The sequence below is a fragment of the Thalassophryne amazonica genome, chromosome 8 (assembly GCF_902500255.1).
Source record: "Thalassophryne amazonica chromosome 8, fThaAma1.1, whole genome shotgun sequence".
Taxonomy (NCBI): domain Eukaryota; kingdom Metazoa; phylum Chordata; class Actinopteri; order Batrachoidiformes; family Batrachoididae; genus Thalassophryne; species Thalassophryne amazonica.
Window position 1 is genome coordinate 33,988,936 of NC_047110.1, and position 14,543 is coordinate 34,003,478.

A 14,543-nucleotide genomic window follows, 5' to 3' on the forward strand; every position below is an offset into this window, starting at 1 on the left:
AAGACCGATAAGGTCCTTCAACCGTGTGCCTATTTTTCCCGCAGGTTGACCCCGGCCGAATGGAACTATGACGTCGGCAATCGAGAACTCCTTGCGGTGAAAGAGGCTCTTGAAGAGTGGAGACATCTGTTGGAGGGAACGTCCGTGCCATTCACGGTTTTCACTGACCACCGGAACCTGGAGTATATCAGGACCGCCAAGCGGCTGAACCCCAGGCAAGCCCGCTGGTCACTGTTCTTCGGCCGTTTTGACTTCCGGATCACCTACCGTCCCGGGACCAAGAACCAGAGATCGGATGCCTTGTCCCAGGTACATGAAGATGAAGTCAAAGCGGAGTTGTGGGATCCACCGGAACCCATCATCCCAGAGTCCACTATCGTGGCCACCCTCACCTGGGACGTAGAGAGAACCGTCCGGGAGGCCCTGGCACGAAGCCCGGACCCTGGAACTGGGCCGAAGAACAAACTATACGTCCCACCAGAAGCTAGGGCTGCAGTCCTGGACTTCTGTCACGGCTCCAAGCTCTCCTGTCATCCAGGGGTGCGAAGAACCGTGGCAGTTGTCCGGCAGCGCTTCTGGTGGGCGTCCCTAGAGGCCGACGTCCGGGATTATATCCAGGCCTGCACCACCTGCGCCAGGGGCAAGGCTGACCATCGCCGGGCATCAGGTTTACTCCAGCCGCTGCCCGTGCCTCATCGCCCCTGGTCCCACATCGGCCTGGATTTTGTCACGGGCCTCCCGCCGTCCCAGGGTAACACCACCATCCTCACGATAGTGGACCGATTCTCCAAGGCGGCCCACTTCGTGGCCCTCCCGAAGCTCCCAACAGCCCAGGAGACAGCGGACCTCCTGGTCCACCACGTCGTCCGGCTGCATGGGATTCCAACAGACATCGTCTCCGATCGCAGTCCCCAGTTCTCCTCGCAAGTCTGGAGGAGCTTCTGCCGGGAACTGGGGGCCACGGTGAGTCTCTCGTCCGGGTACCACCCTCAGACCAACGGGCAAGCAGAACGGGTAAACCAGGAGGTGGAGCAGGCCTTGCGCTGCGTGACTGCCGCACACCCCGCGGCCTGGAGTACCCATTTGGCCTGGATCGAGTATGCCCATAACAGCCAGGTGTCTTCAGCCACCGGCCTCTCCCCTTTTGAGGTATGTCTGGGGTATCAGCCCCCGTTGTTTCCGGTGGTTGAGGGAGAGGTCGGTGTGCCCTCGGTCCAGGCCCACCTGCGGAAGTGCCGTCGGGTGTGGCGTGCCGCCCGTTCTGCTTTGCTAAAGGCCCGGACGAGGGCAAAAGCCCATGCAGACCGTCGGCGGACCCCGGCCCCTGCGTATCGGCCTGGGCAGGAGGTGTGGTTATCCACAAAGGACATCCCCCTCCAAGTGGACTCCCCCAAGTTACAGGACCGTTACATTGGCCCATTCAAGATCCAGAAGGTCATCAGTCCAGCCGCAGTGAGGCCGGCAGCCGAAGCCTCACTGCGGATCCATCCTGTGTTTCATGTGTCCCGGATTAAACCTCATCACTCCTCACCCCTCTGTACTCCGGGTCCGGCGCCGCCTCCTGCCCGGATCATCGATGGCGAGCCGGCTTGGACTGTACGCCGGCTTTTGGATGTCCGTAGGATGGGCCGGGGCTTCCAGTATTTGGTGGACTGGGAGGGGTACGGCCCCGAAGAATGCTCCTGGGTGAAGAGGAGCTTCATCCTGGACCCGGCCCTCCTGGCCGATTTCTACCGCCGCCACCCGAACAAGCCTGGTCGGGCGCCAGGAGGCGCCCGTTGAGGGGGGGGGTCCTGTTGTGTGGGCCGCCAGAAGAGGAGGTACTGCTGGCCCACCACCAGAGGGCGCCCTGCCTGGAGTGCGGGCTCCAGGCACCAGAGGGCGCAGCCGCCTCACAGGAGCAGCTAGGGTGACAGCTGTCACGCATCACCTGCAACAGCTGTTACCAATCAGCAGGGGTACATCAGCAGGACGACGTCTCCACCTCTTTGCCGAGATATCGTTCTACCTGGAAGGTAATATTCTCAGCTGACTGCTTGACAGTAACCTTTTGTGATTTTTGTGAGTGATAACAGACCTTTTTTCCAACGAGAGTTGGAGGTAGCTTTCCTGCCGTGCGGATTACTGGGTGCAAACGCGCCCACCTTTAATTGTGTTTTTGTTCCTCGCCAGCAGTACCAGGTCCGACACGCGGAGGCAGTGGCCACCTGGGAGTTCGGGACTTGGCGGCTCCAGTATTCCCGGGGTCTGGTGGCGGAGGAAATCGTGTGGTTCCGGTTCTGCTTTGGACAGGTGTCTCCTATCTTCGAGCCTGCCCACACGACACCTTTGTGAATTGATTCTGATCTATTGTTGTAATCTGTTGTATTTGTTGTGCACATTCACAACAGTAAAGTGTTGTTATTTGACCTACTCCATTGTCCGTTCCTTTGCGCCCCCTGTTGTGGGTCCGTGTACCGACACTTTCCCAACAGATAGTCCGGGAGATACTGTGGGAGATGCTGCGGGAGTATGGAGTGAGGGGATCCCTTCATAGGGCCATCCAATCTCTGTACTCACAAAGCAAGAGCTGTGTTTGTGTGCTCGGCAGTAAGTCAGACTCGTTTCCGGTGGGGGATGGCCTCCGCCAGGGCTCCGCCTTGTCACCAATCCTGTTTGTGATATTCATGGACAGGATCTCAAGGTATAGTCAGGGGGAGGAGGGTTTCCAGTTTGGTGGGCTCAGGGTCTCATTGCTGCTTTTTGCAGATGATGTGGTCGTGTTGGCTTCGTGGGCCTGTGACCTCCAACACTCACTGGATCAGTATGCAGCTGAATGTGAAGTGGCTGGGATTTGAGGATCAGCACCTCTAAATCTGAGACCATGGTTCTCAGCAGCAAACTAATGGAGTGCCTACTCTGGGGAGGGAATGCGATCTTGCCCCAAATGAAGGAGTTCAAGTACCTTGGGGTCTTGTTCACAATTGAGGGGACAATGGTGGGTGAGATTGGCTGGACAATTGGCACAGTAGTGACAGGCCGGTTGGTCAAGGACGTTTGGACACAAATGCAAGGTTCACACAAACAGCTCTGGTTGGTAAAACACTTTAGTAAGGTGGATAGCAATGGTCAATACACAGAAAGGTAGTCCAAAATACACAGCAGAAGTACAAAAATCATCAAGTTTTGGTGAGGTTGGAAAAAGGGGCAGGAGGTCGAAAAACACACTGATATAATATAAACCTAATCCTGCTCCTACCCCCAACCCTAACCTTAACCATAACCTAACCCTACTCCTTCCCCTAACCCTAACCATAACCACCCGACCCCCTGCTTCACTTTTAACTTCGTGCAGCCATCACGGAATGTATGAGAATGAATTGATGCTGCCGTGATGAAAATGCGGCGATTTTCATGACAATATCACGAACCAACAGATTAATGTATATTTCGTGCTGCTGAATCACGGCATGCCATGAGACTGGGTTGTGTTAACCATATTTATTCATGTGAATATTATTGTTGTTGTTATTATTATTATTATTATTATTATTATTATTATTATGCATATGTCGCAGACATGAATGAGCGAAGCTCATCAGCATCTCTCCATGTCATTTAGGTCCTACAGACCTTATTTTGAGTAAATGCTGCAGGGGAGCATTAGCATGCCAAAAACCTTTCAGCAGACCCCCCTCCTTTTTAAGTATTTTTTGTTGGGAAAGTGTAGTGACACGGACCCACAACAGGGGGTGTGAATGAACGGACAATGAAAATGCCAAAGATAACAATTTAATGTTGTGAAATGTGCACAATGGAATACAGATACGAGTTTAGGTAACAGTCAATTAAACAATAGGTGATATGTGGGCAGGCTCGAGGATAGGAGACGCCTGTCCAGAGAAGAGTCGGCCCCACACAATTTCCACTGCCAGCAGAGACCTGCAACACACTGAAGCCGCCACGTCCTGAGTCCCCAGATGGTCACCGCCTCCAGCTGTCGGATCGGGTACTGCTGGCAGGAAGAACAAACACATCAAGTGGGTGTGTGCACACCCAGCAAACAGTTCAGCAAAGTCACAGTCCCCTCCTGAGGGAATAATCCACCACTTCCAGGAAACAGGAATGCTAAGTACGTGCAGTACCAAATATACTTAAGTGATAAGTGAGGAGCGGGAAGGCCAACTCCTTCCAGTTTCCACCACCCACCTCCAAGCTGTGAGTATACAAGGTTACGACTGCCAACTTAGAAACAAGAAATGTGCGAACGGCACAATTACGGCTGAGAGGTTTGCCTGTCGGGTAAGCTGATTTCTCGGCAGGGATGTGATGTCACTGCCAGGCTTTTATGGGAGATGGTGATGATGGACGATTGAAGACAGCTGTCAGCTCTGGGCTGCTCCTGGGAGGAGGCTGCGCCCTCTGGTGCCTGAAGCCCACCATTCAGGCAGGGCACCCTCCGGTGGTGGGCCAGCAGTACCTCCTCTTCGGGTGGCCCACACAACAATTTTTATTTATTTGCCTCTCACATGCCTGGAAAAGCCCCTCACCATCTAACCATGTCCTTTAGGTCCTTCAGACTTTTTTCAGTAAAATGGTTCTTGGGAGCATGACCATGACTAAAACCTTTCAGCTTATTATAGCCCTCCCAGACCCCCCCCCCCCCCCCCCCCCCATTTTAAGCATTTTCCTTATTTTGCCATTCAGATTCTGGAACTGCTCTGCCCCCCGCCCCCATACCCCCCCCCCACCTTTTTAAGCATTTTTCTTTTTTTGCCTTTCAGCTGACACCCCTAATTAGAGCCCTCTTACCCCCACCGACTTTAAGTATTTTTTTAATGTAGATGTAAATTAATATTCAAAGTATTCAGCTAGTTGACAGCAGGGCCGTACAAGATGGCCAAATTATCGTATCTCAATATTATCATATAAATTGTCATGTAAATGTCACTTATATACATGCTGTCCATTTTCTTGAGCCACTTAGGTGGGTAGGGAGAGTTCCCATGGGATAAAAAAGCTTTTCAACCTGCCATCCCTGGTTCTCGTACCTATGTGGATGTATACTCTTTTTTTCTTTTTTTTTTAAGATATTAAGGTAAGACCTTATTATACACTAGTAGAGTTCCACCTTAGATTTGGAATGTATAATAGAAGATATACCTTACTGAATTTTCATACTAATATGATGTATGATATGACTATGATTTGACACAAAGTGCATCAACAGTGAAAATTAAACATTCTTAAAACAGTAATAATACCACACTCATTTTGCACTCATCATAAGGTTAGGATACTGTGCCCTCCAAAAGTAGTGGAACACTTGGAATTTCACACATTTTAATTTGTTCATGCCATTTTATGGAGCTAAATCCAGGCCAATAGTGTTATGTGTCGGACGCAGCTCGGAGAACCGACCAGCGTTTGAAGGACCCAGTATGAAATAAGCAGAGCACGGTACAAAGGCTGAAGACACTAATAGTGTAAAAAAAAAAAATCCCACACAAAAACCAACTCAAAAAACACCCACACAAAATGAACTAACACAAAACAAATGTGTTTTATACCGTCAAGCTCAAACAAATGGAACACACCTGTTCCAACTTAAGAGCTTGACGGTAATGTGACTCAGTCACCACAAGAGGGAGCCAGAGTGCTAAAAATAAAAAACCCTCTTTGGTGACAGAGAAAATAAACGAGCCGCTCACTTGTGCGCAGCTGTGAGCAACACACAACCAAAAATGTGATTCAACTAAATAACACCGGAGCTGACAACAGACGCAGTAGTTATCTTCATCCGGGGAAACAGGGCTACAACTGTCACACGGGAAGCACCGCGTTCACCCATTACAGACACACTCTTGCAGCTCCCGTCTAAACCTCTTATCCGGTCGAAGCGTGACGCGAAGCTGTCGCCAGTCACACTCCACCACGACCCACGGATAAGGCACAAACACAGGAACACGGCTGCAAGAGAGCACAAATCAGTATTCAGTAATGGGTCTCAAACACGCACCATCCGGGCGGAGAGCACCCGCAACTGATCCGGATAACTACTGAACGTCTGCTGCCGCCTTCCCGGCGCATTACCGTCTCTGCTACCGCTGGGTCCGTGATGTTTGGCCAGAGACTACTGTTATGTGTCGGACGCAGCTCGGAGAACCGACCAGCATTTGAAGGACCCAGTATGAAATAAGCAGAGCACGGTACAAAGGCTAACTGAATTTAATACATAACAGTGATACATAAAAATACAAAAGAAAGTGCGGTCTGGCGTGGTGCGCTCCCAGCAGCGCTAACGGTCCGGAGCCAGAAGCCGTTCGGACCCAAGGACCCCGCCGACACCCCCCAGGTGGCCGCAACAAACCGAGTCTGTGAAAGAAGGAACCATTATGTGAGTCCACACTCTACACACAGAGAGAACACTTAAAGGTGTACAAACAGCAAACACTTCCTGGCTTGATTACTAATCAACTTCCCAACCTGCAGGCATGGAACATCCAGTTCACAAAACTCCAGTGCAGTGGAAGTCGATACATGACTAACATACAGCTCAATATAATAAAGGTGTGAGGGACACCACATTTACTGACTGTATAAATGTTAGTCACAAAATCTAACGTACCTCAGGAAGTGTGCTGACGAGCGTGAGACCTCACCCCCTCCTCTTTCACAGACCGTGCATCAAACCTGGACGTTCTCTGCATCCATTGATGATGAGATGGCTCCCGAGACGACGATCTCACCCGTCTGGTCACAAGGTCGAGTCTCTGGCAAATACACACTGTGCACTCCAGTCTTAAATGCCACCATGTTCCAATCCATGCAGATGCACCACAGCTGTGAGTCCTGATGAGCCGCAGGTGATCAGCCTCAGGTGATCAGGGTGAGGTCCTGATAAACTCAGCAACACAGCCACTCAGTTCCAAATGCAAACCACCTGGAAGGAGAAGCAAAGGACAGAAACAAAAAGGCAGCCAGGCCCCCCAGCCATATAACAAATAGTTTTGTAATCTGAAAAAAAAGACTGAAAAAATAAATTTTGAAACTGAAAATTCAAAGTTTGTTGTTGAATTTTCTAATCATTAAAAAAAGTATTATTAAAATAAGTGTAAGATATTTAGTTTTTAGTTTAAATATACTTTTGATTCAGCTCTGTAATTATTTTGATCAAATCATTTATTTTCATTTTTTACTCTAAAATATATTTTAACATCTTTTTTCACCTTCAGATCTTTTTGTCCACTTTCAGATCTTATTTTTTCAGTTTCAAACTTTTGGCCCCATTCTGGCATGGGAGGGTGTGGATTCAATTGAGAGAGGCGTGGAATTGTGAGTGACAGCAGAGCAAACAGTCCTCACATGATGTTGCTCTCAGGAAATGTGGGTACTTTGATGGATAATGACTCAACACTTTCTCTCCACTCTATTGTCTTGATACCTGTAAATAAAGTGATGCTAAAGACAAAGATGTCTATTACAAGTAATTCTAGACCACTCGTAACACCTATACCTAAAAAACTGTCAATTCAGGAAGTGTTTGACATTTGAACATTTCCTGTTTTACTGTGGATTTGAAATTTGGCCCTTCCTGTTCAGGACGCCCTGTACCATGAGTGAGCGTCACGCCACTGCGCGACGCTTCGCTCGTATTGTTATTATTATTATTATTATATGTAAATAAAACATCTTTAAAATGTCTTCAAAAGTGGACCTTTACTTTCACAAGGGGGTAGAGGGTCTTCTCACTTCTCCTGTCTTGTTGAGAAAAAGTGAGATTGAGTAAAACTCACTGTATTTGTTGTGGATATCACTGCCTAATTGGGTGTAGGGAAGATCATACCACACTCCCTGTTAATCAGAAACAGACTTGGTGTGCATTTGAAGTGATGTGTGCTTTTTAAATTTTCACCATGACTCAGCCACTTATGGCTCTATGCTTTAGAACAAGACTGATATGCACTGCTGAAAAACACTGGGCATGTTGCGAATCAGAGACAGACTGCTTAGCTAGTTATTTGGTGACTCTGGTGTGACGGCCCCCTGCTGCCATCCTAATGTGTTTGTTGTGCTGCTGTCATAATGTGTTTGTTGTGTGTCCTGAGGTCCTGGCACCGGGAGGTGCTGGTCCTGTCTCCTGCCCTGGAGCTGTAAAAGAGCGGAGTTCCGTTCTCTCCCAGGGCTCTACTTCCTCCGGATTGCAGCTTGGGGAGCGACTGCGTGCTTCTGGTCCCTTTTTTTATTTTTAAAGTAAATGCCCTACAAAGGGTTTTAAAAGTCTGTTGCTTCCATGTGTGCCTCAGTTTTTTGTTACGGTTTTTGACCCAGGTCATAACAAATGGGGGCTCGTCCAAAAAGTTTTTGTTGTTTTGTTTTCCCTAGACTCATGTTGTGGCGTGCAGTAAAGTTTGGGGTTTTTGCGCATTTTGTTTTTTGCAGTTTGTGCTTGTTTGGCTGTGACCTACTTTTGAGGGGAGCAGGTGCGTCAACATGGGAGCGTGAATGTTCACAGTAGGCTGCAGTGAGGACGCATGGGAGCGTGTTTTGGAGGGGTTTTTTGGATGGTGTGGTGTGTTTTGGCAGGCATAACCAAGGAAATATAGGTGAGTGAAGTGTTGCTGTTGGTGCATGGGTATTGGGCTCTGTTTTGTGGCTGTCTCCTGGTAAGGTAAGAGGCTTTGCTGCTTCATGCATGGCCTGTTTTTTGTTGTTTTTTTCGATAGTCCCGTGGATTGGTGTTCACTGTGTAACAGTGTTCGTGGGAGCAGTCCAGGAGAAATGTTTTCTCACTGGTTGGGTGCTTAATCATCCCGCTGCCAAACCACGTGAAGAGTTAGGTAAGTTAGTTAGGTGGAGTTTTGTTAGGTAGGTATAGAATAGAGGGGTCATGGTTGGATTGGGCTTGGTGTTGTGCACATGTTAGCACTTCAGTTTGCAGTGTATTGCCTCGGTTGGTGTGTGAATTGTTTGGTTACGTGGCGGGGTGTGTGCACGTAATTTTGGCTAGTCATGGACGCAGAGGTGGAGAAGCTTAATGTTTTTGTCAAAGATAATATGCTGGCAACTGCGGCTCATTTTGATATTCTAGTCGTTAAATGGGATAAGGAAAAGTTATCAAACAACAAATTGATGACGCGCTGGATACAAAGGGTATTTTTTTTCCTGCTGCATCAGATCTAATCCAGGTGGCAGCTTGGACAGCTGACACTGTCATTATATTTGCTCACAGTGATGTGTCAAGTTACACAATATCCGGCAGTCTATCCATTGCCGTTGATAATTGCTAGGGCAGTGGTGCGGGTGCTTACTCAGTTCTGTGTTTGATATTCCGAAAGTCATACAGTCGGATCAGGGCAGTAACTTTACATTTCATTTGTTTGGCCAGGTCTTGAAGCAGCTCGGACTGCGACATAGCAGAGCGATGGCTTTCCATCCCGAGTCGCAGGGCGCTTTGGAGTGTTTTCACCAGTCCTTCAAGTTGCTGTTGCGTGCTTAATGCACTGAATTGGGTGGCGACTGGGAAGAAGGTTTACCTTGGCTGATGCTGGCCGCTCGTGAAGTTACTCAAGAGAGTACTGGGTTCACCCCAAATGAGTTGGTCTTTGCACATACAGTGAAAGGTCCTTTGGCTGTAGTGGCAGACAGTTTAAAGGAGCCAAACCCACCTAAAAATCTGATAGATTATATCAATGGTTCAGAAGGCGCTTGTATGTTGCAAGAGATTTGGTCAAGTTGAAAATGACTGCTGCGCAGAATAAAATCAAGTCCCTGTTTGACAGGTGTTCGGAGGTGCATTCTATTTTGCCTGGTGATCAAGTGTTGGCCCGTTGTCCGGTTATCACGTCATGTTTTCAAGCGAAGTTTAGTGGTCCTTACACTGTGCTTGAACAACTTTCTGATCTTTCTGTGTAGGCTCTCAGTTGTCCAGGTGGTTTCCATAGTAGAGAAGCTTGAATCTTCGAATGGACTGGGTTGCTTGACGCGAGGACGTTTTGCTTCATATCGCAGAATACGTCAAGTAACCCAGTCCAGTCGAAGATTCAAGCTTCTCTACAACTTTCTGATCAGAATTATTTAATTATTTAATCTCAATGCCTGAACGCAGGAGAAAGCAACAAATGTGTCATGTCAATTTGTTAAAACCTTACTATTCTAGGGAAGTGTCACAGCAAATGGAGGGTGCTGAGGCTTCTGCTGTATTTATGGCAAGTAGAACTATTGGGATGCTTGACAGTTCTGGTACCTTGTACAGTTCACTGTCGCCGACTTGGGTGGGGGGTGGGGGGCGTATGTGACAGTGAAGCTCAAGTGAAGATCAAGTGGGTTCAGTTAAATTTGAGAGTAGATTTGATCTCTTAAAGGGCTGTTGGCAAGTGCCAGTGTCTAAGCGTGCACATGAGGTGTCTGCATTTATTACTCCGTCAGGTTTGTTTTCTTACACAGTGATGCTATTTGGACTTAGAAATGTGCTGACTATGTTTCAAAGGTTGATGAATGCTGTTGTGGGTGATATGTCTGGTTGTGCGGTGTACTTGGAAGATGTGATGTTTACTCTGACACTTGGGAAGAGCATTTGGAATGCATGGAGGAGCTTTTCACTCATCTGGCGGGGGCGAGGTTGACCGTCAGTCTCGCAAAGTGTGAGTTTGCGAGGGCGACTGTTACCTACTTGGGTTGTGTAGTTGGTCAGGGTGAAGTCCGTCCTTTTGCAGCTAAAAAGTTCAAGCTGTTGAGGAATTGTCAGTCCCTAGTACAAAAAAAGAACTTATGCATTTTCTTGGACTGGTCGGTTATTATCGTTGTTTTGCAAGAACTTTTCTTCAGTTGTTGCGCTGTTAACTAATCTGTTGCGCAAAGATGCTACAATTGTCTGGTCTTCTTTTTGTCAGCAGGCATTTGAGAGTGTGAAGAAGCTCCTCTGTTCAGCTCCGGTGTTGGCCGCTCCACATTTAAACCAACCATTTCAGCTGTAAGTGGACAAAAGTCACATGGGGGCTGGCCTTAAAGCATTTTGAAGTGTACTTGTGTGGCGGTGCCAAAATTACGGTTTATACTGAACATAACTCACTAACGTTTCTGGCCACTGTTAAGACGCCTAACCAGCATTTGGTTCGGTGGTCTTTGTACCTCCAAATGTATAATCTGGACATAAAACATATTAAAGGAAAAAAAAAATCTGGTAGCTTTGTCACGCACCCCTTTATAAGAACCACACTACACAGGGTCCTGGTGGGACCTGTGTTTCGTGGGGGGGGGGGGCGCGCTGCCATCCTAATGTGTTTGTTGTGTGTCCTGAGGTCCCGGCCACCGGGAGGCGCTGGTCCTGTCTCCTGCCCTGGGGCTATAATAGGGGGGAATTCTGTTCTCTCCTCCTCCAGATTGCGGCTTGGGGAGTGCCCGCGTGCTTCTGGTCCTGGCTTAGTCCTCCAGTTCATTACACTATGCCTTCCCTTCCTCTTTTTTTTATTTTTAAAATAAATGCCCTACAAAGGGTTTTAAAAGTCTGTTGCTTCCATGTGTGCCTCACTTTTTTGTTACGGCTTTTGAGCCGGGTCATAACACTGGTTTAATGAATTTGATACAGATCAATCAACATTGAGTAAATAGTGGTTAAAATAGTAACATGGGCATTGAAACATTATTTCTGTTTTTGTGTTCTCCTGTCTCTGAAACATTGATAAAGGTGTTGTCTAAGACTAACATTTCCAAGGTGCATAGTTTATAATAATATAATAACTGCCCCCACTTATTTTTTTGTCTCTATATTTCAAGCATAACATATTTTAATTAGTAATACCAAAAATAAAAGAGATGTTTTTCTGCTGGTTTCAATTATTTAAACTAGAGTACCATGCCCATAGAGCACAAACCTCTGCAAACACAAGTTTCCAATTCCAAAAATTCTTACCTTGGAAAACTTTTTCAAGGTAAAAGTCCTGTTAGAAGTAACTTTTCATAAGCTAAAATTTAATACAAACTATAGCTCTAAAGGCCTTTTCAGTGTTAAAATCAGATCCACTAAATCTGCAATACGCATCAGATGCGGGTCAAACTTGGGGATCCACAGGATCTCGATTGGGTAGTGATTATAAAATAGGTATCTGACATTTTTCAATGGTGGTCATAAATTATGCAAAGTTTTTATAATGATTTTAAGTTAAAGTGCAAGAAATTAAAATGAGAACTTTTTATGAACAATTGCATTTCTTAATTGACACATTTTGTTAATGTCATGTTTTACAACTGGCAAGGTTGAGATATTTCCTTTGTTCAGAGCTTGTGTGGTTACCAGGGACTGATTAATGTAATAATCAGTGTAATATTAATATTAATATTACATCAACAGATGTAATATCAACATCCATTGTTCACTGTTGTTACCTAACATCCATAATTTCTCCAAAAAATATTTGTCTTATCAACTTTCCATCCTTAACTCACAATACATAAGCACACCAAACAGCAAATCAGCTTTTTTAACTCAGTATTCCTAACCCTACTCCTACCCCCAACCCTAACCTTAACCATAACCTAATCGTACTCCTCCCCCCCCCCCCCCCACCCTAACCATAACCACCCCGACCCTCCCGTTTCACTTTTAATTTCGTGCAGCCATCAAGGAATGAATGAGAATGAATTTGTGCTCCTGTGCTGAAAATGAGACGGTTTTCGTCACAATATCACAAACCAATAGATTAATGTATATTTCGTGCTGCTGAAACACGACTTGCCGTGAGACCAGGTTAAAATAAATAACATTTTTGACTAATGAGAGAACACCATGCTTATACAGTAGTGTTCAGAATAATACTAGTGCTATGTGACTAAAAAGATTAATCCAGGTTATTTCTATTTATTTATTTATACCCAGGTATTTCTTATTGTTACATGGGAAACAAGGTACTAGTAGATTCAGCAGATTCTCACAAATCCAACAAGACCAAGCATTCATGATATGCACACTCTTAAGGCTATGAAACTGGGCTATTAGTAAAAAAAGTAGAAAAGGGGGTGTTCACAATAATACTAGCATCTGCTGTTGACACTACAAACTCAAAACTATTATGTTCAAACTGCTTTTTTCGCAATCCTGTGAATCACTAAACTAGTATTTAGTTGTATAACCACAGTTTTTCATGATTTCTTCACATATGCGAGGCATTAATTTTGTTGGTTTGGAACCAAGGTTTTGCCCGTTTACTAGTGTGCTTGGGGTCATTGTCTTGTTGTAACACCCATTTCAAGGGCATGTCTCTTCAGCATAAGGCAACATGACCTCTTCAAGTATTTTGACATATCCAAACTGATCCCTGATACCTGGTATGCGAGATATAGGCCCAACACCATAATAGGAGAAACATGCCCATATGATGATGCTTGCACCACCATGCTTCACTGTCTTCACTGTGAACTGTGGCTTGAATTCAGAGCTTGGGGGTCGTCTCACAAACTGTTTGCAGCCCTTGGACCCAAAAAGAACAATTTTACTCTCATCAGTCCACAAAATATTCCTCCATTTCTCTTTAGGCCAGTTGATGTGTTCTTTGGCAAATTGTAACCTCTTCTGCACGTCTTTTATTTAACAGCGGGACTTTGCGGGGGATTGTTGCAAATAAATTAGCTTCACACAGGCGTCTTCTGTCACAGCACTTCCAGGTAACTCCAGACTGTCTTTGATCATCCTCTAGCTGATCAATGGGTGAGCCTTTGCCATTCTATTTATTCTTCTATCCATTTTGATGGTTGTTTTCCATTTTCTTCCACTCATCTCTGTTTTTTTTGTCCATTTTAAAGCATTGGAGATCATTGTCGATGAACAGCCTATAATTTTTTGCACCTGCGTATACGTTTCCCCTCTCCAATCAACTTTTTAATCAAACTACGTTGTTCTTCTGAACAATGTCTTGAACGTCCCATTTTCCTCAGGCTTTCAAAGAGAAAAGCACGTTCAACAGGTGCTGGTTTCATCCTTACATAGGGGACACCTGATTCACACCTGTTTGTTCCACAAAACTGATGAACTCACTGACTGAATGCCACACTACTATTATTGTGAACACCCCCTTTTCTACTTTTTTTGCTAATAGACCAATTTCATAGCCTTAAAGTGTGCATATCATGAATGCTTGGTCTTGTTGGATTTGTGAGAATCTACTGGTACCTCGTTTCCCATGTAACAATAAGAAATATAATCAAAACCTGGATTAATCTTTTTAGTCACATAGCACTACTATTATTCTGAACAGTACTGTATGTATGTGGCTTATATTTACATGTTTTACTCCACATAGTACAACATAAAAGCAATACGAACCTAAAAAAAATCTTTTTGTCGCAAACCAAACAAAGAAATGTTAGGTTTTAACACCTAACAAGATATGTCAAGTGTTAAAAGGACCTTAATAATCTATATAGACTGTCCAGAGAGTTTTAGGAGAACTTTTTTTTAATGACTAATAGGGCACCCCTCAGGTACCTGAAATAATATCTTGGGACCTAAAGCAAACACTCCAGTTTGCTGGGTTGTAATTTTATTTTAAAGGATATAAGATAAAATGTTT